Source organism: Peromyscus maniculatus, chromosome 13 (genome assembly GCF_049852395.1).
Source record: "Peromyscus maniculatus bairdii isolate BWxNUB_F1_BW_parent chromosome 13, HU_Pman_BW_mat_3.1, whole genome shotgun sequence".
NCBI lineage: Eukaryota > Metazoa > Chordata > Mammalia > Rodentia > Cricetidae > Peromyscus > Peromyscus maniculatus.
Genome location: NC_134864.1, coordinates 54,683,282 through 54,708,765, shown reverse-complemented (window position 1 = coordinate 54,708,765; position 25,484 = coordinate 54,683,282). Strand labels below are relative to the sequence as shown.

Here is a 25,484-nt window from a genome sequence, read left to right as displayed (position 1 = left end):
ACCGGGAAGGCAGCCGCTTTTATAGGCAAAGCAGCAGAAATCTGAGGTCTCCCTTCGGTTGTTAATTTGGTTGAGATAAACATTCCTTTTTAAGGAAAAGCGAAGGGCAAGCGTGCTTGCTTTCGTACCCATTCAGCCAAAGGTTCTGCCTTGGGTAAAGGAAGTGGAAGGAGTTTTGTTATTTGTTTTAAACAGATTTAATTCAGAACACATGATCTAACAGGCTCTGTTAAACAGCTTAATGAAGCCTCTCCGTCCCACACCCCCCATAAGCCTAAATTTCGGGTTTCTGTCCCCCCACCTCCTTCCGTCCAATTTGTGTGTGTGTTTGGTTTTTTTTTTTTTTCTTCTGTGTGTGTTTGGGGTTTTTTGTTTGTTTGGGGTTTCTTTGGGCTGTTTTGTTTGTGTGTTTGTTTTGTTTTGTTTTTTCCTTTCTCTTTTTTTTCTTTTTCTGTTTGATTTTTTTTTTTAAATAGTTTTTCGAGACAGGGTTTCTCTGTGTATCCCCTCCCTGTCCTGGAAATCACTCTGTAGACCAGGCTGGCCTCGAACTCTAAGATTCCCCCCCTGCTTCTGCCTCCCTAGTGCTGGACCTGGCTCCCCTATCCAGTTTGTATTCTTCAAGATTAAAGGAGAGGCACAATGCTCACAGAATCAAAATAAAGGGAAAATTAATTAAAGGGGTTAAAAACCTTTTGCCCACCTTCCCTCTTCGTTCCATAACTCTGTGTGTAAGAAACACGTGCCGACCCTTTCTCTGGTTGAAGAGGTGGCATGCAGGAGTGATAGGAGTTTGTGCCAGGTTTAGAAAGTCATTACAGGGAGGTAAACTTCAAAGTGATTCTGGAGTTCTTTGAAATGTGCTAGAAGACTTAAATTTATTAATCTTAAATCATATACTTTCCCCCCCCTTGTAATAGAGGTCTGGTTCTTTGGCATAATGGTGTATTGCTAAGCAGAGCATCATGGGAGCTAGCCTTGACTCCACCTTTGACCCTGACCGTCCTCCAGTCTTGCAATGCTGCACGGCTTCTCAGCAGTTAAATGCCAATCAGGGGGGTGCTGTCAGGAGTACAAATTACTTTATATATGTCACATTTGGCTGAAGGGAGCTGCTTTTACGTCACAGTGATCTTGCATTTCTGAAACTTTCAAAAAATGATCTCACCTGTCAGATTTTTTTTTTTTTAACTGCCACCACACAGGTTTGGTGTCTTTTGTGTTTTCTCTCTTAAGTGCATGTGAAATTTGTAAAATAGAGACAGTGCAGTATGTATATTTTGTAAATCTCCCATTTTTGTAAGAAAATATATATTGTATTTATACATTTTTACTTTGGATTTTTGTTTTGTTTTTTTTTTTTTTTTTGCCTTTAAAGATCTACAACGAAGCCCCACTTTATCACATGTACAGATCACAAATAAATTTTTTAAAAAATATAAAGCGAATGTTTATTTACTCTGCCTGAGATAGTAAGCCAAAGAACAAAACTTTATTGTGGACAGAAGGCGTGCCGTGGGGTGTGTCCCCCAGAGAAGAAGATGGTGGCGTAGGCTCCCGAAAGCTTTGACTGTCCTTTGGTTTTGCTTTGTTCTTGTTTTCTGTGTCCTGCTCCCCTCCGTGGCCTCCTCCACATCACCTCTAAGCCAGTGGTTCTCAACAAGAGGGTCGGGCCCCCGTGGGGTCACATATCAGTTGTTCTGCATATTAGATATTCACATGACGATTCGTAACAGTAGTCAAGTTACAGTTATGAAATAATTTTATGGTTGGGGGTCACCACAACATGAGGAGCTGTGTTAAAGGGTCACAGCATTAGGAAGGCTGAGAACCACTGCACTAAGCCTTTTCAGGGAAGTTTTGGGGACCCACTAGGGGTTCCGAATGCATGTCTCTCTGATCTGTAATTTACCAACCTTAGCCAAGACTAAGCCCATGTTTGGAAGAGGACCAGAGGTATTCTTGGTATTTCTACTTTTCCGTTGATTTTCCCCGCCTTGGGAAGTGTGTGTGTGTGTGTGTGTGTGTGTGTGTGTGTGTGTCCGTCCGTCCTAATAGGCCTTATCTAAATTATTAATATTTAAATGCTTTGAATTGAAGTGGTAGGGAAAGTTTGCAGATGTTTCCAGATGAGAGCAGGGGTCACCTGTGGAGAACACTTAGCTGGAGGCTTCGCTCTGCCTCCTAGGTTAACTAAAGCAGCCTGAGAGCTCTCGGAGGGGGGCAGTGACTCAGCAGCTCGCAGGAATAGACTACTGCCTCACCCTGAGGTGGCCTCAGAAGCCACTGACCCTGAGGTGGCCTCAGAAGCCGCTCTGCTGTTATTTGCTCTTGAAGAGAGGCTAACTTTGGAAGCAGATGAGGCTGGGTAGCCCCTGGGGAAATGGTCAGGCAGTCTCAGACTCCCAACCCTAAGCCTGGGTAGTTTTTTTCACTTGCTGCTGCTTTAAGTCAGGTGCCAATACCCCGATTCTACCCCAAGGAGGCAGATGATACCCCAAGTAGGCAGTGTGCTGCTGTCTCTCCTATCCCACACCTGGCTGAAAGTGTCTGGAGTTCTAAGGCCTAACAAACAGTTCAGGTTTTGTTCTAATTAACAGGCTCACAGAGGCTGGTGTGTTTTACAGACGGAAAGAATGAAAACCAGTGACAGGCAGTTCTCTCCAGGAGGAGGATGACCAGCTAGACACCGGCTCAAAGCAGCATTGTTTGTTTGTTTGTTTTGTTTTGTTTTTTACGAGTCTCCTGGGCTCACAGCATCACAGTGGGTGTGAGGTCATTCTAACCCGTGGAGATTTGCGCAGCAAGGAGCGAAAATTTAGTGACTCTGAATGTCTTAAGCTTTATCCACTTTTCAGTCGTAAAATGACAACTTTTAGGTAAACCGTGCCTTTCAACGGGGAGTCAGTACTGCCTGTTAAGAATGTCTGCTTCCAGGGCAAATGGAAGGAGCTCGCTGCTTGCTTTTTCTTCTCCTTTTCCTTTTCCCTTTTCCTTTTTTCTTAGTGTAAACAGCTGATGGAGGCACTTAGCCCCTTCCCAGGGAAGTACTGTGACTGTCTTCCAGAGCTCCCAGTGATGGAGGAGGCTTGGTCTCTAGTAAGGGAACAAAAACAGCATGTGAAGAAATCACTAACCTGCTCTCGTTCGCAGAAAACTCACACTCCCGTTCCTTTCCCATGAGGATGCCCTGGGAGGTCAAGTCATACCGAAGCATTTCAGAAACCCCATGAGTTTTCCTGAAAAGTTGCATTTTAGCAGAAACTATGTGAGGGAGAGCCTTTGCAAAAGGGCATATGTAGAGTTTAAGAAAAACATTGGCGGGAGTTGGATGCTAATCCCCTGATAAGGAACAAAAACACTGAGACTTGCCTGCACTTTATAAAACGAAACACAACAGTGCATTGCAACACCTAATCTTGGTAAGTGGGTGTGTGAAAACTCTTGGCAAGGGGGGTGGGGGGGAGGGGAAATGTGCCCTGTTAACGTCTTAGTATTAGTTTTTAAAATGTGCTTAAAATAGTGATGTTGGCAATTCTCTTGATAGGACTATCGTAACATAGCAGCTGTAGGTTGGAGCCCTGTAATTACAGTCAGAAAATCGCTTCTCACTCTCCCATCTTTAATTTCACTGAAAAGGCAGATGGCTATTTATAGACGGTATATTTTTGTATATGCATATGTGAACGGTGAATAACAGTCTACGGGGCTCCAGGAAATCCTAGAAGAGAGTGAAAACACTCCAGCGTGCACTTAAATAAATAGTCCATAGATGATGTGCTGGCCAGTTTCTATGCCAACTTGACACGGGCTAGAGTCATTTGGGAAGAGGGAACCTCAACTGAGAAAAGGTCCCCACCAGATTAGCCTGTGGGCAAGCTTCTAGGGCATTCTCTTGATTAAGGATTGATGTGGGTGGCCCATGGGAATGTTCCCCCCCTGAGGGTAGTCCTGGGTGGTTAAGCAAACAGGCTGAGCAAGCCACGAGGAGAAAGCCAGTGAAGAACCTTTTCCATGGCCTCTGCATCGGTTCCTACCTCCAGGTTCCTGCCTTGGTTCCTGCCCTAACTTCCCTGGATGATGAACTAAGGTGAAATAGACCGTTTCTCCTGAGGATGCTTTTGGTTGTGGTGGTTTATCACAGCACTAGATGTCCTAACTAAGACACATATTCTTTTTTTTCTCATTATCCTTTCCTCAGTGAATTAACCTGGTTTCAAAAAAATTCATTCTTAAATTCTTCTTAATAAGCCTTTTTTTAAAAAAAAATCTAAAGCTGTATTCCTCATACTTCCTAGGAAATTGAACCTAGTTAAAAGGTTACCGTAACAATTCCAGTTCTTTGGTAAACATATTACATTTTTTATTCTGTTTTGTTATCTTTTATATGCATGTGGGGGGGATATGTGGGTGTGTGAAGTATGTATGTGAGTACGGATGTGTGCACAGGTGTGTGTATACATGTGTGTGTGTAGTGGAGGCCAGAGGTTGACGCTGGCTGTCTTCTTCTTTCTCTCCACCTTATTTGTTGAGACAAGTTTCTCACCAAACTTGGAACTCATCAATTCCATTGGGATGGCTAGGCAGTAATCCCCAGTGGTCCTCCTGTCTCTGCCCCTTCGGCCCTGGAGTTACAGTAACATATATACAACCTTCACATGTGTGTTGGGGACATGTGTGTGACGATCCTAATTCAGGTCCTTGTACTTGTGGGGCAAGCAAGCCATCTCCCCAGCCCTCTCTTTGGGGAGATTAGATAGATAGATAGATAGATAGACAGACAGACAGACAGACAGAGAGATAGATAGAGAGATAGATGAGAGATTAGATAGATAGATGATAGATAATAGATGAGAGATTAGATAGATGGATAGATAGATGATATAGATAGATGATAGATAATAGATGAGAGATTAGACAGATGGATAGATGATAGATAATAGATGAGAGATTAGATGAGAGATGAGAGATTAGATAGATAGATGGATAGATAGATGATATAGATAAATGATAAAAAATAGATTAGAGATTAGATAGATAGATAGATAGATAGATAGATAGATAGATAGATAGATAGATAGATAGATGCTGGGGACCAGCCTCAGCGGTTTCGGGGGTCCAAAGGATGGGACACCTGGAAGGCACAGTAACGACTCAGAGACAGTGTTTGTGCAAGCTGACAGGTCACTTCGGGCTTCTGCAGTTGCTGAGTAGCTTCTCTGCTACAGCTTCCTTAGCTTCCCTAGCTTCTGCTTTTGCCCTGGTGACCTCAGTCCTTTATTGTCATAACCTAGGGGGAACAGAAAGAAAAGGCGAAATCACCCAATACAAAATGTCCTCATGATTCCAAAGGTTATTCTTAGAAAATCACCAATATATTCTTCATCATCTTTTGCTAAACACAGAAACTATCCCAGACTTAACACCAAAGCAAGCATAATCTATTTTTATTATTAATGATTATACAATCTTTTGAGCACTTGACCCAGGGGCTAGCAACATGCAATTTCGCAAAACTAAGGTAAAAATAAGAACAGTGGTCAATGTACCAGACAGTCATTTCCTTCTCACAAGCCTGCTCTGACATCAAGACCCCTGCAGCTGCCTAAGTTCCTCCTCAGCCCTCTGCAGACACCAAGCCCCATGACTGGTGGGCCACAATGACCTCAGACAAGTAATCTGTCTCTGCAAGTCAGCAACTTCTGTCCTTCTATATCCCAACAATTCCAAGGAAGACCTAATCTAATTTATAGAGCTTCTGTGAAAGGAAGCCCACCTTTTCTGGCAGCTCTTTCTAATCTAGGGACCCAATAAAGCTTGCAGCAATCATTCCATCAGTTGCCACATTGTCTCCTCACTCCTTCAGGAGGAATAAAACGTATCTGGATTAAAGCTGCCATCTCCCTTTCTTGGTGGAGGCCCCTATTTTCCTCCTATTCTAGGTTCCCACCCTTTTAGTTTATAATCCCACCTGTATGTTACTCCGTCCACAGTCTTCAGCCAATACCTCTTAGGGTCTCAAGTTTTACACAATGCCCTTGGAATATCCTCAGAGTTATCCATCATGGCCAATTTGAGTCCAGTGTCTTGATACACTTCATACCATGTGCTATAGCTGACCACACATTCAGTACAGTTTATCCAAGCCCGAGAAGCTTCCCCAGGCTGCAGGTTCTTTCCCATGACCTGCATAACTGCCTCAACCCCAGCCTGGGTGATCATCTCTGTATAATTTCCTGTGAAATTTACTTCACTCCTTTCCTGTATCGCATAAATCACCATTGATCTAGGAACACAGAGCATGAAGATCAGATAGAAGAAGAAGAAGACAAGTATTACAAGTAATTATATGGAGGCGAACACGACATGTGCATACCATAAAGCATGACCTTGGGACATGTAGGCATTTCTGCCTTGGCCTTCTAGGGGCATGCTAAGCAGAAGATCTGGAGGGGAATGCACAAAAGGTTGATGGTCCACAATCTTGGGCCCCTTTTTCTCCAGCTGGCAGCACATCAACCATCTTATGTGTCGTCCCCGGCAGATACATAGATACACAGATGTGTGTGCATTGGGCTGGAGAGATGGCTCAGAGGTTAAGAGCATTGATTGCTCTACCACAGGTCCTGAGTTCAATTCCCAGCAACCACATGACGGCTCACAACCATCTGTAGTGAGATCTGGTGCCCTCTTGCTGTATACATAATAAATAAATAAATCTTTAAAAAAATATGCACATATATATTCATTCTGGAATTTTCTCAATATCATAGTTGGAGGTAAGCAAATTTGACAACAGTTGTTTATTATATGTTCCATTTCAAAAGCACCGATCAGCAGCCAGTTCAAAGGTGCCAGAGGGAGAACAGGTAAGACAGACAGACAAAGGTCACCTGAGACAAGTCTAGACCCAGGGCAGAGTGAGCATGTCCCTCAAGGAAGAATGAGCAAGTACAAAGTCACGATGCAGACAAAACTGGCCAGTGTCAGGAGAGGGACTCAAGTGACATTTGACCTTTTCTTAAAGGTTCATTATTTGACTTCTCCTCTCTCTTATTTCAACCCTGAAATGGAAAGCAAATACTAATTAAAAGATAAATTGAAAGAGTTGGTGAATGACTATTTGAAAGGACTATTTTAATTGTACAGCAAAGTTCATTGAAATGCATAGAGTTTGGGACCGGACTGCCTTAATCTAGCCATGTAATGTTTTCGTTGGTGAGTTCACTACGAAGAGTGATTTTAAAAAGCATCAGTGAGGTGTATAGATGAGGTGGAAGGTAGTGAGTGCTGTCCTCACGCTGACCATGGTGTGCTCTCCGCAGTCTGTAGCCTGGCCTCTAGTACAGTGTTCTACAGGTCAACCCTGATGTCCAGAAGATGTCCAGCAAGAATCTGTTCCCGAGAACCCAGATTATGTGGCACTCTGGAACCTGTGTATCCTTAAATTGCTTCCTTTCTGGCGGCTTGCTCTCCTCATCTGAGAAGATGGTCTCTGAGGTGAAAGCCTTCCAGTGGCAGCCAACACAATCATCGTACAGTGTCTTAAAGTGCCTGGGTGGTTCCTGTAGGTCAGTGTGTCCTGCCCTTCAATCAACCAAGTGAGTGCGCACCGTGCACCCGCAGAAGCCGCATTGTGGGGGCTGTGGAACTCTGAAACAGGCTGTTTCATCTCCTCACTCTGTCTAACTGGGGGTGGGTGGGGCAGTGATGGGTGCCACACACCTGTAATCCCCGCACTGGAAAGGCTGAAGTGAACCATACGTTTGAGACAGGCCTATACAATGAGACTCTCGAAACAAAGGTTTTATTCCGTGGACCCTTGGTTTTCTCTCTAAGCACGTGACCGTACCATAGCCAGGTTTAGCCAGTGTCTTGGAATTTTTTTGCTGCTGGGTATTTTAGTACCAAATCTAGACTCAAATGCCTGAAATGACAGGGACAGACATTTTTGCTTCTGACCAGTTCGTTGCACGCAGGCAGGAATTAAAACGTTTCTCTGGGCTCCTAAAGCCTCTTTCAAAAGCTGCTTAACTAACGAGAAGCTCTTGTGAGGGGTTCGAGTGTGCTTAAGCCAAGGGTCCACTTAACTGCAAGGATGCTTTGGGGGAGCTCTGTTCTGCCGCTTTGGCTGGTGAGCTGCCATTAATGCCTCTCGCCTGTGAAGCTCCTTCCTTCTCGGCTCTGGCACCAGGTTCAGCTCAGCGTTCACGAAGTCTCCAGAGATAAGCGTATCTGGGGTAAGAAAGGGCATTTACGAGAGACCAAAGAGAGGAGAGATGAGATGGGTACCATATATCCGTGAATAAATAGACAAGCTGTCCAAGTGATCCAGCACTACCCACTCAGGGGGAACTGGAGCCCCAAACTTCTTGGCCCAGAAGGTTCTAGAGTACGATGGAATCAAATGGAAAAGTGTTTAGGAGGGTATTGTGGGATGGTGGGGGGTGGGGTAGAAAACAGTGGCCACAAAGAAGGCATGTGCTGCGAAACCTACCACCAACCATACTTTTTTAAATGCGGGGGTGGGGGTGGGAGTTGGGGGGAACGGACTGGCACGCCTATAGCATTTAGTTCTTAGTTTTCTTTTGGGGCGCACGCATAGAGCATTTAGTTCTTGTTGCCGGGTCTAAAGAGTCGCTGGAAGGAAAGCTAGGTTGCCCCTGGTCCCTGATTTGCTTTTCGCAGCAGATGTAGAGAGAAACCAGCTAAAGCTATGATTCTCTGAAGTTCCAAAGGACTGGTCGCCCGGGTGCTGGGTGCCAGGCGGGCCCCTGTGTTCAGCACAGTGACGAGAGGACTTTCCCCAGCCTCAGCCTGAGAGGCACCCTGCAGACAGCAGCAGCCTGCTCCCCCTGCAAACAGCAGCGCCCTGCTCACTCAGGCAGGGATCCGAGGAAGTGCACGGAAAACACTACATTGTGTATCTTCAAAGCATCTTTCTCTCCCCGTGGACTTAAACTAACGAATCAGTGGGGGTACCTTGAATGCTTTCCAAGGATGGGGAAGCCACAGTTCATGAGGCTAAAAGCAGTTTATTCAGCGTCCCCAGCACTCCCAAGCCAAGCCACAGAGAAGGATCCACCCAGATCGCCCTAAAACTGAGTCTGGTTCTCTTCCCCCTAGAACAAAGGGACTTAAATATGCAGCATGACCAAAGAGGAGAGAGCAAAGAGGCCAGGAGAGGAGCCTTGGGTTTGCACATGCTTTGTGAAAGGGAGCATGTTGTGACGGTATCACCACGTTGTCAAGGGCAGCGCTGACTAACTCCTTGTGTGTCCTTGGTAATAATGATCACTATCTTTACAGTTGTTGACATCTCCTGAGCACCAACTGTACACAAAGCCCTGGGTACAATATGGCAGAGGGTACAAGACAACTTACCCAGAACCCTAACCGTGGCATTTGGTACCTAATAAGTACTCGGTGAATACCAACATCTTTATGATAAATACACAATGATCTCACTTACCCATTATAACAACCCTAGGAGGTAGGTATAATTACCCCCCAGTTGGCGTGTGGGAAAACCTAACCCTGCAAGGTGAGCCAGAGAAGTGGCCACATTGGCTCTGGCTGGTGCCCCTAATCACCATGCCGCAAATATTTACTGAGTCCTTAATGTCTTCCATTCTCTATTATTCCTCTTAATTTGATCCAGATCGGTTCCAAAGGGAAGAAAATAACTTACATCCTGGCAGGGCAGAATTGGGGAGGGGATTTTCAGGGCTAGTTCCCAGAGAGTGTGGTTTTTTTTCTTAGAAAGAGGCAGAAGGCTCATAAATACTATTTAAATGCTTTTTTTCTTTCTTTTCCGTGTTTGGAGACAGTCTGGCTTATGAGCTCAGTCTGGCCTGGACACATGTGGTCTGCCTGCCTCTGCCTCCTGAATGCTAGGATTACAGGCATGAACCACCACACCCTGACAGGCTCATCTGTCTTCCCCAACATGAATGTCTACACCCAGATCCAAGGACCTGCAAGCGAGAATTAAGTTGGCATGCGTGGCTAGAGAGATGCACACTAGCATATGTGAAGTCCCAGGCTCAGTCCCCAGCATCAAAAGAAAAACAAAACAAAACAAAATTGCATGAGGCCTGAAGATCAGAAGCCCAAAGTCATCCTCCACTCCATAGGATACATGAGACCCTATCTTTTCTTAGTTTTAAAGACTTTTTATGTATACAGTGTTCTGCCTGCATGTATGCCTACAGGCCAGAAGAGAGCACCAGATCTCATTATGTGGTTGCTGAGAATTGAACTCAGGTCCTCTGGAAAAGCAGCCAGTGCTCTTAACTGCTGAGCCATCTCTACAGCCCTATCTTAAAAATAAATAAATACATAAATAACATAGGGATGGCACTCCCAATAGTCCCTCAAGCTTGGTATAAGAATCCCTAGAATGTCCCACCAAAAGCCACAGACCACCTAACGAAAACTCCAATGCCAGGCATGAGAAGCCCCTTTTCAAGTTCTTGGTCAGGGGAGTCTTAAGAGATTCCCCCAAACAGTGTAGGCTATAGCTGTTGTACTTGGTTGCTTCCAGAGGTTGAAGGTAAGTCCTGTGTCCTGGACTTTGGACACAGGACCCAGAAGATCTGAGCTAGATCTGATCTGAAAGCCTTGCCCATGAGGACAAGCTTCCGTAGTACCGGAAAGTGGATGCAAGCCGCCAAGGGAAGAAAGCAACCAAAGTCCTACTCAGCTCTGAACCACAACAATCACCACCATGGCACAATGACCTTAAGGGCGCAATAATGGCACTGATATCTTGGCAGTAAACAACTGCTCTGTGATTGGACTTAAGGACCACCACCAACCAGGAGGGAAATCATGCCTGGTACTGAAAGCCCAGCCAACAACCCAGGGCTAGAGAGGCTAGAGAGGATCTTAGAGGAGACCCTACGACGGCTCCTTTACTATACCAGCATAATTTTTAACTGCATTCTAAATATTTATCCTTATATCCATTACACACACACACACACACACACACACACACACACACACACACACACACATTTTTAAAGGCCATAAATTCAAGAGGGAGCAAAGAGGGCACTTGGGATTGGTTGGAAGGAAGAAAGAGAAGGGGAAATAATGTAATTATATTATAATTAAACATATATGTGTCTATATATACATATATACGCATATAGAGACATATATTTCCTAGGAGGCCTCTCCTGTTGCTATGGCTCCTTGCCTACCCGTTCCAGCCCTGAAGGAGAGGGTGGGCTCCAAACGAAGGGACGGGGACTCAGTGGAGAAGCTCAGGCCATCTCCCCGCTGACAAGGCAAGGAGTGGGAACTTGGGGGAAATGAACCCAGCACCGTGGAAATCCCCTTCCTGGAGGCCAATGCCAGGAATCACCGAAATGTCCCCACTGTTTGTCACATACGTAACTTCAGTGGTATCATGGTACGGTTATAATATGGACAGATATCATCTAGTGACTGTAACTGATTTTTATGATTAATTTTTTTTATCTGGGTTTTTTTTTTCCAGACAGGGTCTGCCTAGGAAGTATGTGATGATCTGCTTTCACTTCTTGAGGTTAGAATGACGTGAAGATCTTAAAATGTGTCAATTTTGTGCTACTCACTTACATTGACTCCTTTTGTCTGTACACTGGGAGATAGAAATTGTTATTATTCTCATTTAACAGGCTCTCCATGTAAACTTTCAGAAGCATTCTGAGCATTAAAAATAAGCACGCACTAAAGCGAGAGCCATGCACACTTCCCGCCCCAAATTCCCTGCATTATCCCAGCTACAGAAAGGGCAACTGAGGCACAGGAAACTCTGCTAGGCCTTAAGGACCAAGAAAGGGGACTGTTTCAGGTGCATCTCAGTGAAGAGCTCTTTTATAAACAGGAAACCATTGTGGGGAGGGAAAACAACCTCTGAGTATATAGTTAAATTCTTCCACAAAGCATGGATTCTGGAGGCCACATTCTTCTTGTTGTTTATATGTATATAATATATGTATATATTATATAAACACACACACACACACACACACACACACACACACACACACACACACACGGCATGTGGTACATGCCTTTAATCCCAGTGAGTTCAAGACCAGCCTGGTCTACATAGTGAACGCCAAGCCAGCCTAGGCTACGAAGTGAGACCGTGCCTAGAATAATAAAATAAAAATACGAGTGCACATGAGTTTCAGCAATAAATCCAAAGCATTTGCAGAAAAAGAACTAGGCATTGACTTTTCCCCCCATTTTTTCTTTTCTTTTTCTTTTTCTTGGGGACAGGGGCAGGGTCTCAAGCATCCCAGGCTGGCTTCCAGCTTGCCATGTAGCTGAGGAACTTGAACTCCTGCTTGTCCTGCCTCTACCTCATGAGTGCTGAGATTATAAGAACGCGCCACAATGCCCAGTTTATGTGATGGTGAGGTTGAACCCGGGACTTCATGCATGCTAGGCAGGCACTCTTCCAGCTGAGCTACAGGCCCTGCCCAACACGGCCTCCTCCCCCCCCCCCCCCCGACAGGGTTTCTCTGTGTAGCTTTGGAGCCTGTCCTGGATCTCACTCTGTAGACCAGGCTGGCCTGGAACTCACAAAGATCCGCCTGGCTCTGCCACCCGAGGGCTGGGATTAAAGGCATGCGCCGCCGCCGCCGCCGCCGCCGCCGCCGCCGCCGCCGCCGCGGCCACCACCACCCGGCCCGACATGGCCTCTTTACTGGAGCTGACTGTCAGGAGAAAAAGCAGTCACACGCTCCCTCTCCTACATTGGTGCCTTGGCAGGCTTGCAGGGCTTCCCAGCAAGATCGCTAGGTGTCTAGCGGAAGGAACGTTCCAGTCATAGAGGACATAGAAGAGACTAGCAAATAATCCAAAAGGTTTTCCCAAACACAAGTTAACGCTGCTGCTTAAAGACTGGGGTGGACTCACATCTATTCTTTTATTGCTGTTATATTTTACTTATTTATTTTGTGTGTGTACGTACACAGATGCACCACAGTCCATGGGTGGAGGTCAGAGGACAACTTGCTGGGATTGGATCCCTCTTTCTTGCATGTGGGTGTTGGGGACCAAACTTAGGAGTCAGGCTTGGCAGCAAGTACCTTGATCTACTGGGCCATGTCTCTGACCCTTCCCATCCAGTCTTTAGTTCATTCACGTCTAAGTGAGCCTAGACTGCTTGGACAGTCCAGATCCTCACTGGACAGATCAAACGTTTTTGTTGGTGGTATGTGACTGAAGCTACCTAGCTGTTAGCAGAAGATAATCCCCTGTGAGGAGAGCTTGTTGCTGTTTTCACCTTTACCTGCTTTTCAGACTTCCAAACAAGCAAGCCAGTGAGTAGCATCCTTCCCTGGGCCGTCAGTGAATGCTGTACTAGATGACTATCTGTGCCCCAGCTTCCGGTGTGGTATGCATTGACCAGCACTCTCCAAATGCTAAAGGGCTAGATAAAGTTAAGAGCCCCAGAAAACAAGAACAAACCTTTCCGACCAAACCCTCCTCTCAGCCCACGAGGAAGTTTCATTTCACTGTCTGGACAAGTGGCTGGAAAAAAAAAAGGAGGCTAAAAACTAAACCCTCCAGTTCTGCATTCCAGATCTACTTAAGAGAGCCCCCCTTACCAGAAGTGGGTTCTTCTTTCACTTGAAGGGGGAGCCTATTTTGCTGGGAGAGCCAAAACAGTGAGGAAATTTGATTCGGGTCCTTCATCTCTGAGGAAGGCACAATTCCTCCATTCACCAAGTAGGTTTTGGTCTACAAGTTGTAAAAATGTGGACTCCAGATAATCGCGTCCCTTCATCTGCAAATGGCCCTATTAGGTATTAAAACTGCTCTCTACTTGTCTCTCAGGATTAATGGATTCTGTCTACGCAGCAGGAGTGACTCTTGAGGGAAAAAAAAAAAAGCAAAATGCAATATCTGATAGCCAATCAGAACACTACCTAGATGGCCTGTTATTATTTTTAAATTAAAAAGCATGATTTCTGCTAGTCAGAACATCAGGTTTGAATAACTCACAGTAGAAAAACTCAAGCAATTCTACCTCTAGACAGTTACTGCATAGGGAGAAAGGAGCAGCATTGAGTCTTTTGAATCTGGCTATTTGATTTTTAAAATGGAGAAACAAAATCTACCCAAATATATATTCGTTTGCATAGGATCAGGATTCCCCCCCCAAAAAAAAATCAGAATGGAGTCAGCCTCATTTTCCTCATCTCCTTCTTTAATCTAGAGATATGTTTTATATATTTTCTGAACCAAGGAAAAGAAAACACCTTTAGTGCCAGCACTCAGAAAGCAAAGGCAACTGGATCTCTGTGAGTTCAAGGTTGTGTAGTGATGGTATATTTCAGAAGAAGGAAGGAAGGAAGGAAGGAAGGAAGGAAGGAAGGAAGGAAGGAAGGAAGGAAGGAAGGAAGGGAAAAAGGGAAGGGAAGGGAGGGAGGGAGGGAAAGGAAAAATGGAAGGGAAGGAAATTACTGAAGAAGAGGAGGGGGTGAGAAGGGGGAGAGGCAGGGAATTGGGGGCCGGTGTTCAAAGAAGAGAGGTTGGACCTGGTGGCACAGGCCTGTAATTCCAACTACGCAGAAGACTGAAGAGACAGAGCACAAATTCAAGGCCAGCCTGGGCTACAGAATGGGTTTGGACCATTCTGGGTAACTTCGTGAGATCCTGTCTCCAAAAGGGGTTTAGACAGAGGGTGGAACGAGGGCTCAGAAGTAGAGCACTTGCCTAGCGTGAGTGAAGAGACAAGTATCTCAGAAGTAAAAACACATAAGGAAGAGAGCAAGTCCATAAACAAGCGTGCCAGAGCGCAGGAGGGTAGGAGAACGCTCTGAACGCACCTTTCCTGACCCGTGGCTCCCTTTCCCGATCATTCTGTTGACAACACGCTGTCAGTTCATTGACTTCTCATCGCTGTTATTCCCAGCACCCCAACGTTACAAGAAATGATGACGTCACCGAGGGTGAGGACTACACACCTTATCTCAGCCTCTCAGCCTCAGCCGCTTGTTCCCACTGTGAAGAGACAAGGCCGAGACACCATGAGGTTAACTTGCCAGGATCACTTGACTCCGGCACTGTACCAGCCCCCTCCCTGCCTTATTATTATTATTTTTTAATATAGCCATGACTACCAAATGATTGGTCTCCAAAGAATGGCTCTTTTCTTTGAAGCATCATTAGAAGTGGGGAGCCTTAGTCCAGCGCAATTATTCCCTATCACATGTTCCTTCTTAGCAGGGAATTAGACCTGCGTCTACAGACCTCATCCCATGTGAGAGGGTGTCACATGGGGATTATGGCCACTGTTGGGGCTGATCTGCTGGTGGAGCTGAAGTAGTTTTGGATTTAGTCCATCTCTCCTTGTGCTCTAACAAAAGGGTCGCAGGGACACTGGGTAAGTGGAGGGCTAGGCATCGTGGCTCCAAGTCATGGAGCTGCAACATTGCCCCCTTGTTCAGGCTCCAGAATCTCCCTGGAAGATGAGAGCGTTGAGAAAGAGTGACAGAATTCTAAAGAATGAGGAAGTTGACTGGGAGTGGGGAGTAGAAAACGTGTGTCTGTCTGTCTGTCTGCTCATCCAAGTGTGAAAGAAGTCACCGTGTGTGATTTGAGCATAGGGAAATACCTTCAGCTCAGTCTTTGAGTTTCTAAGTGCTAAATATGACCACGAGATACCCCACAGTCCAACTCGCTTTCTGACCTCGTAGCCTGAGATGCCCCTTTCCCTCCCAGGGGCAACCTAGGGAAGAAGGTGATGTTTCAACGCCTTCCTATCCCCATTTCCTGCTGGGGAAAGTCGGGTAAGGCCGGCCAGGCCCTCAGCGAGGCCAACTTCAGCTCCCTCCACAAACCCTGCAGGAGAGACAGGCAACAAGGGAGAACCAAACCCCGTGCTTCTCTGGACCTTCTCAGACACCGGCTTGCCGGCTGCTTCCTCGCAGGCCTGCAGGTTCCTGGCGTCTGCCAGCATCGGCGGGACCCAGCAGCTGGAGGTACACATTTCACCCTGCCAGAAACTGCAATTTATCCTCGAATATACCCTCTCTCGATTAGCTCATCACTCTGAGCTCTGGCTCCCCTCCCCCCACCCTCCACCGATTCTTGCTTAGGTCACTATAATGGCCCCTAAGAGATTCTTCCTGCCTCATTTTGGTACCTAATCCAACTTACAGACACTGTATGCCAAAGGGAACATGTGTCTCTTCCATGTTGAAAACCCTTAGCATAGCTCTTCATGGCTTTGCCTGGGCTCTCCAGCCTCACAATTCCCACCAGGCAGCAGGGGCTCAAGTCAGGTTGATCTTTCACACGCAGTGCTCCTGTGGAAGCATTTTCTAGCTATTACGATCTTTTAGAGAGGCAACTGGATGTACCACACTTCCCTTGCCGATTCCAGAGGTGGGTAGGAATGTGGATGTGCAGGAAAATCAGAGTGGAGCCTGGGCCTCCATTCTTCCGCATTATTGTAGGGTAGCAAGCTTTCTTGTCGGACAATCTTTAGATCACCAGCCCCCAAATAATGACACGGAGACTTCTTATTATGAACGCTTGGCCTTTAGCTTAGGCTTGTCCCCAGCTAGCTCTTATAACTTAAATTAGCCGGCTTCTATTAATCTATGTTCCACCTCATGGCTTTTTTTTTAACCTCTCCTCTGTTCAACATGTCTGACTTGGTTCATGTCTCCCTGGCATCGAAGCCTAGATTCATCTCCTTCTCCTCTCTCTCCCCGGAAATCCCGCCTGTCCTCTCCTGCCTAGCTATTGGCCATTCAGCTCTTTACTAAACCAATCATAAGGCACCTTGGCAAAGACACATCTTCACAGTTTACAAAAAAGTTCATCTCACAACACCCTAGAACAACTAATGAAGCCCCAAAAGAAGGGCCTGGGTTTAAAACATCAGACATGGTGGTAAGCACCTTTGGAGCCCCCCGGAAACAGAGACTGTCCCACTTAACGTCCAGTACTCAGCACAGGATCCGGTATACAAACAGATGCTCAGTGTGTGGCACTGAATAAGGTCCCCCAAATCCGTGTACTTCCTAGAGCCCTTTGGAGAAGGGATCACAACAGATGCAATTAGTGAAGACAAGGTCATCCTGAGGTGGAGGGACCTCCACCCAATGTCATCCCTCCAAGAAGTGGAGAAGAGAAGCAGAGGAGATGCCATACGGTGACAGAGGGAGGACCAGAGCACTGCCCGCAGCAGAGAGACGGTGGATGGAGTCGGCTTCCCAAGAGAACTTGGTCTCGTTGAGGCCTTAATGTGTGGCCTCTTGTCACTAGGGCACAGTGCCCCATCCGTGAACATTTGTGAGCATTTGCTACAGCAGTAAGTGCCCCAGGGAACTCAGACAAACTTCTTTAAAAATAAAGGCATATAATGATCAGCTGAGGGAGATTATTTCGAGCTAAATCAATATTAACTCTTAGAAATAGGATGTATAAACTATCAACCAAAATCAACTTCTCGCCCACTCCATGACCCTCCTAATTCAGATACTGTGGGAACCGTGAGTGACCTACAAGCTGCCTGGCCACAGACCCCCCGCCAGAGCTAAAGAGAAAATATACAGAGACAAAACCTCAGGGTTCCTTGCCAGGAATTAGAGCGGCTTCGGAAAACTTGATGGCAGTGTGGTGGCGGTGATGGTGCACACCTTTAATCCCAGCACTCGGAGGCAGAGGCAGGTGGATCTCTGTGAGTTCAAGGCCAGCCTGGAGTGAATTCCAGGACAGCCAGGACTACAGAGAGAGAGAGAGAGAGAGAGAGAGAGAGAGAGAGAGAGAGAGAGAGAGAGAGAGAGAGAGAAGGGGAGGGGAGGGGAGGGGAGGGGGAGGGGAGGGGAGGGGAGGGGAGGGGAGGGGAGGGGAGGGGAGGGGGGGGGAAGGGGGGGAGGGGAGGGGAGGGGAGGGGAGGGGGAGGGGAGGGGAGGGGAAGGGGAGGAGAGGAAGAGGAGAGGAGAGGAGAGGAGAGGAGAGGAGAGGAGAGGAGAGGAGAGGAGAGGAGAGGAGGAGGGAGGGAGGAAGGAAGGAAGGAAGGGAGGAAACTCTAACAGCAACTGTGAATTCCGTCACCAGGGAGAAAGTGCCAGTGAAGTGGTGTGTGTGTGTATGTGTGTGTGTGTGTGCAAGTCTGTAGACAACGCCCTCCTCCTACACTCATTGGAAGATGCAGGTGGATGGCTAAGGGACTTTCATCCTTCCTTTGGACACACCCGAAAAGCAACAGAATTGTTTCCAAGGGGCTAGAGAGACAACCTAGGGGTTAGAGGCACTTCCTGCTCTTCCGGAGGACCAGAGTTCAGCTCCCAGCATCCCTGTTGATTCATAACTGTTTATAACCCCAGCTGCAGGGGACCCGCTCCTCTTCTGGCCTCTGCAGCCACACACACACACACACACACACACACACACACACACACACACACACACACACACACATAATTAAAAATAAAAATAATGGAAGAAAAGAATAAACTTAAATCTTTTTTTTTTAAAGAAAGAAACGATGCCACTCGAAGTCACCAGGGCCTCTTCATCTGGAACAGACCCTGCTCCGATGTCCATCTCAAGTGACAGCTCGCCTAGACACCCAGCGGTCTGAATTCTAAACCTAGCCTCACAATTTAATTCCTTAGTCCCTTTCCCTTCTACTCACTTGCAGGTCACCAAACGTGGTGGCTCTGGGGGCCAGAGGACAGGTCAGTGAGATAGTGGCAGCAGAGGACTTTGCCCCCTGGGCACAAGCTCCTACGGTAAACATGAGGTGATATTAGACGTGATCAGTGTGGCCCAGGCCAACAGCAGGCCCAGCGGTAGAGGCGGGTCCTTCTTCTCACGGTTTAGACCAATTGGGTTCTTTCTCTAAGGGAGAGTGCGGAGGTCTCCTGCTGGCTAGTTAGTGCCGGGAACTTGATAGAGGTTTCTGTCATTCCCTCCCCCCCCCAACGACCTCCCCCACCCCCAGGCCTGACACCACCACCCCCAGCCACACAGTCAGATCATTTGGCTACTTTTGATGAGCAACAACCTTTGATAACGATCCTCAGTTTCATTGTGGACACATATTGAACCAGGCACCCTGCGGGCGGGTCTTGCTTTATGATGTATAACTTCAATATGAATTATTCAAATATATTCACGGACAATAAATCCCAACTCATGTTTGGAGTTCTGGATTTGTTTTTATTGTCTCTGAAGAATGATTACATAGACTTTCCCCATTTTGGCTATACTATGATACTTTGAAAAAAGAAGAAAACATAAATCCACCAATTTCTGGGTCATTGGTTTCAGAATTTGTGTGTGTGTGTGTGTGTGTGTGTGTGTGTGTGTGTGTGTGTGTGTGTGTTATATGGTCTCTCAAGATCAAGTTTCTCTGGGTAACAGTCCTGGCTGTCCTAGAACTCGCCTTGTAGACCAGGTTGACCTCAAATTCACTGAGATCCACATGCCCCTGCCTGGGATTAAAGGCGTGTGCCACCATGGTTTCAGAATTTCTAAAAGTAACAAAATATAAAAAATCATTTTTGTAGGTCAGTGGTGGCACACACCTTTAATCCCAGCACTCGGGAGGCAGAGGCAAGTGGATCTCTATGAGTTCGAGGCCAGCCTGGTCTACAGAGTGAGATCCAGGACAGGCTCCAAAACTACTCAGAGAAACCCTGTCTCGAAAGAAAAAAACAAAAACACATTTTTACCACTGGTACATTGCACTCAAACCAAAATGTTTTAAAGTACACTTTTAACCACCTCTCAGAAAGGGGGCAGGGGGATCAATTACTTGAGTATAATTTGAATTCTACAGGAATTTGTTTTTGTTTTTAGAAATCTCCAGGTAGGGCTGGGTATGGTGGCATATACCTTTAATCCCAGCCCTTGGGAGGCAGAGACAGGTGGATCTCTGTGAGTTTGAGGCCACCCTGGTCTACATAGTGAGTTCCAGGCCAAACAGGGTTATAAAATGAGACCCATTCTCATAAGTAAGTAAGCAAGTAAATAAATAAATAAATAAATAAACATCTCGGTGTTTTGTTTTTTTTTTTTTTCATTGTCAGAATTAACAGGGACATAATGAGCTTTGAGGAACCTAAGGTGACAGCAGCAATTGTTGTCGATAGGAAGGGGACATAGAACCTTAACTCAAACACTTAAGGAACTCTATGACAAAGGAGAAAGAATTTGCTGACGAGTATCCCAGCTCCTCCTGCACACAAAGAGCGCATTAGCCAACGCTCTGTATTTGGTCAAGCTACGTTTTACCAAATTGAGTTGATCATACTTTCCGGCCAACTTAATGAACTTTCAAAGAGATTGCTGAATCCTAACATGTAAGGTAGGGCCTTTGTAGATGTAACCAACCGTCTTATTAAATAAGAAACACAGAACCAATGTAAAAGAGAAAGCCAAGAGGTCAGAGCTCAGAGCTAAAACCTTACTCTTGCTCCTGCGGTGGTCCTACCTCTCTGAAAGAGAGCTACTTTCTGTGTGTCTGTCTTTAAATAGTCTTTCTGTTCTGCCTTCTCATTGGTTGTAAACCCAAACACATGACTGCCTCATCACTGCCTGTAAGTACAGCCATCCAGGTCTTAAAGGCATATGTCTCCAATGCTGGCTGTATCCCTAAACACACAGAGATCTATGGGATTAAAGGCATGCGCCACCACCACCACACTCTGTCTATGGCTCTAATAGCTCTGACTCCCGGGCAACTTCATTTATTAACATACAATGAAAATCACATTTCAGTACAAATAAAATACCACCATAGGCCTTCCTCTTCCCCTTGCTTTCTTCCTTTCTCCTTCCCTCCTCCCCTATCTCTCTCCCTTCCTCCCTCTCTTCCATATAACATGCATTAATCACCTAGAGTGGACCAGGACTGTGCTAAGATGAGTACCTTGTATTGGTGAGTGTCAGATGGTCTCTGCAATCTTTGGGACCGCAGCTCTCATGCTCTGTTTGCGCAGACACATCTGAGAAGAAGAAATTGCCTTGGTGTGTAGCGGAGCGATGCGGAGCAGGAGGGAAGTAAGTGACAGGCATGATGGCCCTTCGCCATCCTCATGGGAGGTAAGAATAAGATCTGCGATCACTGCTCTTCAGGCCCCATTCTGGCCCCGAGCTGAGAGATGAGTCCTTTTTTGGCATTTAACAGAGAGTGCCCCAGGAGGGCTCCGCCTTTGTGGGGGAATGGAATCAGATCAACCCTGTTTGGTGCCATCCTGGCCATTTGGCACTGATGTAAATATCATCCGTGACTCCTTTCGCTATCTCTGAACTTTGAGGACTTCTGGCAGGGTTCTCTTCCCCCCACCCATCACCGTATTCCTTTTTTACAGCCCACCAGGCAGTTCTGGCTGCCATCTCTAGAGCCAGTAAAGAGAATTTGAAAGCTGCGTGCCAGGAGCCATCTTACACACTATAACCATTTCCTTCCTCTGCAGAAACAAGTCAGCCACAAGTTCAGCCAATGCTCGAGCCTCACTTTCCTACTTGGGAGTGTGGAATATCTCTAGTTTTCCCTGGACTGTCACGTTGTCCTCTTCTCAGTGACCTTATCACCCTGAAACCTCAATGGGGAAGAGTCACATGAGGCCCGAAGCTGGGGCAGAGGCAGTGAAGCAAGAGGAGACGTTCCCAGGTCCAAGTTTTGACAGCAGCTTGGATCTCAGAGCCTGTCATTTTGTGTTCTTATTGGTAGATAAAAATCATACCATTTTAAAAATGCAACTCTCTCCCTTCATTCCTCTTCTCTGGAGTGCCTAGGAAATTGTCTCCAGGTTCTTTCTGGGCCCCCAAAGGCACAGTTCCAACCAGCTGGCTGCAGGGAGTCCTGGCTATGAGTGGGCCATCCCACAAGATCACAAGGAACCAAAGAAACGAGAGAGCAAGGCCTTTCCTGCTAGGCCATGCGCCCAGGTTATCCTTCTCCCGTATTCCAACCTAGTCTTGACTCAGAATTTCTGGAAACCAATGGAATCACCATTTCAAGGTCAAGATCAACAGAAGGGAAGCAAAGTGAAACCTGGTCTCCCCTAGCCCCCGTAGAATATTATTTTAAGGTGTGTGACTTTTTTTTTTTTTTTTTTTTTGGTTTTTTTTTGAGACAGGGTTTCTCTGTGTAGCTTTGCGCCTTTCCTGGAGCTAACCTGGTAGCCCAGGCTGGCCTCGAACTCACGGAGATCCGCCTGCCTCTGCCTCCCGAGTGCTGGGATTAAAGGCGTGCGCCACCACCGCCCGGCCAAGGTGTGTGACTTTTGTTTATGTTGTATTTGTTTAACTCTGTGAAGCTGTGTTACTGTACCTGTCTAAAACACCTGATGGGCAGGGCTGGCAGGCAGAGAGGAGAAAGAGGAGAAAAGGAGGGATGGAGAAGGAAGAGGATCTAGTATCATGAGAGAAGGAGGACTCCGGGGACCAGCCACCCAGCCACAGCAAGCCTCAGAGTAAGAACTAAAGAAAGGTATATAGGATAAAGATAAAGGCCCAGAGGCAAAAGGTAGATGGGATAATTTAAGTTAGGAAAGCTGGCTAGAAACAAGCCAAGCTAAGGCCAGGCATTCATAAGTAATAATAGACCTCCATGTGATTTTTTTTTTGGGGGGGGAGCATTTGGGAGCTGGGTGGTGAGCCCCCAAAGAGCAAAGAGTAAAGAGTGAAAAAACAACCAACTACTCAGCACTTTATTATCTAATAATAATAAAAAAGAATGATTGTATTTGGGAAGTCCTGTCTCAGACAACTTGGAAAAGCATAGTAAGGCTTCAGCTGCTAAATGTCTTCCTATTTCCCTCCTCTCCTTTTCCATCTCGTGGCTCCAACGTGTAACTGTGCAGAACCACCTTAATGACCCCCATTCTAACCTGATCCATGTCCCCAGGATACAGGTATTTCTATCCCGGGCTACATTTCAGAGATGTGCTGTTCTGTTAGTCTCTTCCTGAGAATAGAGTGTTCTAGGCGCATGATCTGTCAGAAGGGAGTAAGGACGGATGAAAGAGAGCCCCAGCAGGTTTGAGGAACCATGTGAAGCCCCGGAGTTATTTAAATGCATAGTTAACATTTATTGAAAATAGCTTTGATTGCAGGAGAAAATTAATTAAAGCAGACAAAAGGCTTCTAACCAGATTTATGCTATCTGACTGTGTAATTAGACCTGGCTCTGAGGCCATCCCAACAAGTTTGTTTGGAGAGGAGCAGAGATCACTGTTTACTGGAATGGCAATCATTTGGGTTTCTTTAATTGACTCCTGGTGTGAAGACGTTGATGCCTGCTGTTCTCTGAGCGGCAACGTGGAAAGTTTCCAGGAAAAGTTCACATTCCAGGGGCAACTTTGGAATCTACTTTCCATTGCAGCCCAAGTCAGCCTGCCGTTGGGACTTGACTTTGTACCAACAAAATACCAGCCCTCAAAGGCAGGCTCCCCAGGCGGCAGTGACCGAAGCTGCTCTAGAGACTGGGTAGGGAGCATGGCACTGAGCAGTCAAGACGCTGGAAGGCATTTCCCCAGTCTTTCCTTCCCCGGGTCTAAAGTGCTGAGGGCACCAGAGGCTGTGGCTCCTGGAGCCTGGCGATGCCAACTGGGGAAATGAATTAACATTCTCATCCCAGGTCTGGGTCTAAGGAATAGAGCCATGGGGAAGGGGGTGTGTGGGATGCTGACGTCCTCTTCCCAATGCTCCCAAATTCCCCCAAAGCATAACTGCCAGTAACAGGATGAAAATGAGAAACCAGCCGGGCGTTGGTGGCGCACGCCTTTAATCCCAGCACTCGGGAGGCAGAGGCAGGCGGATCTCTGTGAGTTCGAGGCCAGCCTGGGCTACCAAGTGAGCTCCAGGAAAGGCGCAAAGCTACACAGAGAAACCCTGTCTCGAAAAACCAAAAAAAAAAAAAAAAAAAAAAGAAAATGAGAAACCATGGGAGTTTAAGAAGGCACAAAATAAAAACAATCCGAACTCACTTGAAAGCAGAGGCACATTTCAAAATTCCTCCCAGAGCTTGGCATATCTTTTCTAAGAAGTGTGGGTGAACAGAAAGGTAGAGACAGGGTGGGGATCCTGAAAGAGACAATGGGAATTTCAAAGCGTGGTTCCTGGGGCTGAGGCTGTAACTCCATTGTACTAGCCCTAGAATGGACCCGGCCTTAGCTTCACCGCCCCCCCCCCCCCCGCGCCCCCCCCCCCCCCCCCCCCCCCCCCCCCCCCCGCACTGGATTAACTGGCCATGTTTGTGCTCACCTGTAATCCCAGTACTCTGGAGGTAGAGACAGGAAGATCCGAAGGACATCCTTGGCCACATAGTTTGAAGCCAGCCTAGGCTACATGAGGCCCTGTCTTTAAAAAAGAAAAAGAAGAAATATTAAAGCCAGGGTCGCCCCTGGAAGCCTAATGGAAGACCAACATGTTCTCCAACCACGACAGCTGCCATCTGATTTGCACGCCTGTGGCACATTTGCCTGGGCTAACCTTGCAGGTTCATGGTGTCATCCCAGTCTTGCAGATGGGAGATGAGGTTCAGAGACGTTAAGGAACTGGCCAGGATCGGGTGGCGAAGTTTAGCCAATGTTTGAGCCTAACTCCCTCAGACCCCTAAATCCATAGTCTGTCCTTTGCTCTCCCCGAGCATCAGACCTGGCGGTACATTGTCCACCATCCTCATGGATTGGCCAGGGGGGCACTACAGCGGCAGCCAGCTGTTCCAGATGTGAAGTCACAGGATGTTTTGCTCTCTGAGTTCTTCTCAATTTCTCTCTTTAGAAGGGAACAGGCCTTTATTATCTCCCCCCCCCCCCATTTTGCTTTTACCTTTCAAAACGAAAAGCTGCCAGCCGGAGTCAGAAACAAAGTCCTTTTCTCCTTCTCATCTGACTCACGTGGTTCCTGGAGGCAAAGGGCATGTGGGGCGGGGCCAGACTGGGCCAGGACACCTGAGGAACTTTCCCCCCCCACCCCCATCCTTTCTCTCCTAGCTCCTGACAAACACCCCTCAAAAATACACCCCTTGGTGAGTTCATGGGAAGACCCTACTTCCATGAGAAAAAGATGGGACATGTCACATGGTCAGATACACTGTGTGTATGTCTGTCTGTCTGTCTGTGTCTATGTGTGTGTGTGTGTGTGTGTGTGTGTTTCTCTGTGTGTGTCTTTCTGTGTGTGCTGTGTCTCTGTGTGTGTATGTCTGTCTGTCTGTGTGTCTCTGTGTATGTGTGTCTGTGTCTGTGTCTCTGTGTGTGTATGTCTGTGTGTGTGTCTGTGTGTGTGTTTCTCTGTGTGTGTCTTTCTGTGTGTGCTGTGTCTCTGTGTGTGTATGTCTGTCTGTCTGTGTGTCTCTGTGTGTGTGTGTCTGTCTGTGTCTGTGTCTCTGTGTGTACCCCCAGGCCTTTTGTACTCTAGGTAAGAACTCCACCAATTGCACTGCCCACCCTCTTTGCTTGTTTTACATAGGGTCATACTTCATAGCTCAAGCTAATCTTGAA

General features: G+C 46.8%; 1 long non-coding RNA gene across 8 annotated transcripts; it reads right to left on the bottom strand.

The window, feature by feature from the left end:
• Positions 1-4,138: 4,138 nt before the first annotated feature.
• Positions 4,139-24,900, bottom strand: LOC121822092 (uncharacterized). 8 transcript variants are annotated; one of them, XR_013044143.1, is made up of 6 exons: positions 24,475-24,807; positions 24,247-24,342; positions 23,970-24,066; positions 20,906-20,981; positions 5,972-8,235; positions 4,139-5,290 (listed from the first exon to the last, which is right to left on the bottom strand). It is a non-coding gene; the product is annotated as an uncharacterized LOC121822092 (long non-coding RNA). The 8 variants fall into 8 exon arrangements; XR_013044145.1 differs by lacking the exon at positions 4,139-5,290 and adding an exon at positions 14,979-15,015 and having other exon boundaries at positions 5,431-8,235; XR_013044146.1 differs by lacking the exon at positions 4,139-5,290 and having other exon boundaries at positions 5,431-6,286; positions 6,894-8,235.
• Positions 24,901-25,484: the final 584 nt, after the last annotated feature.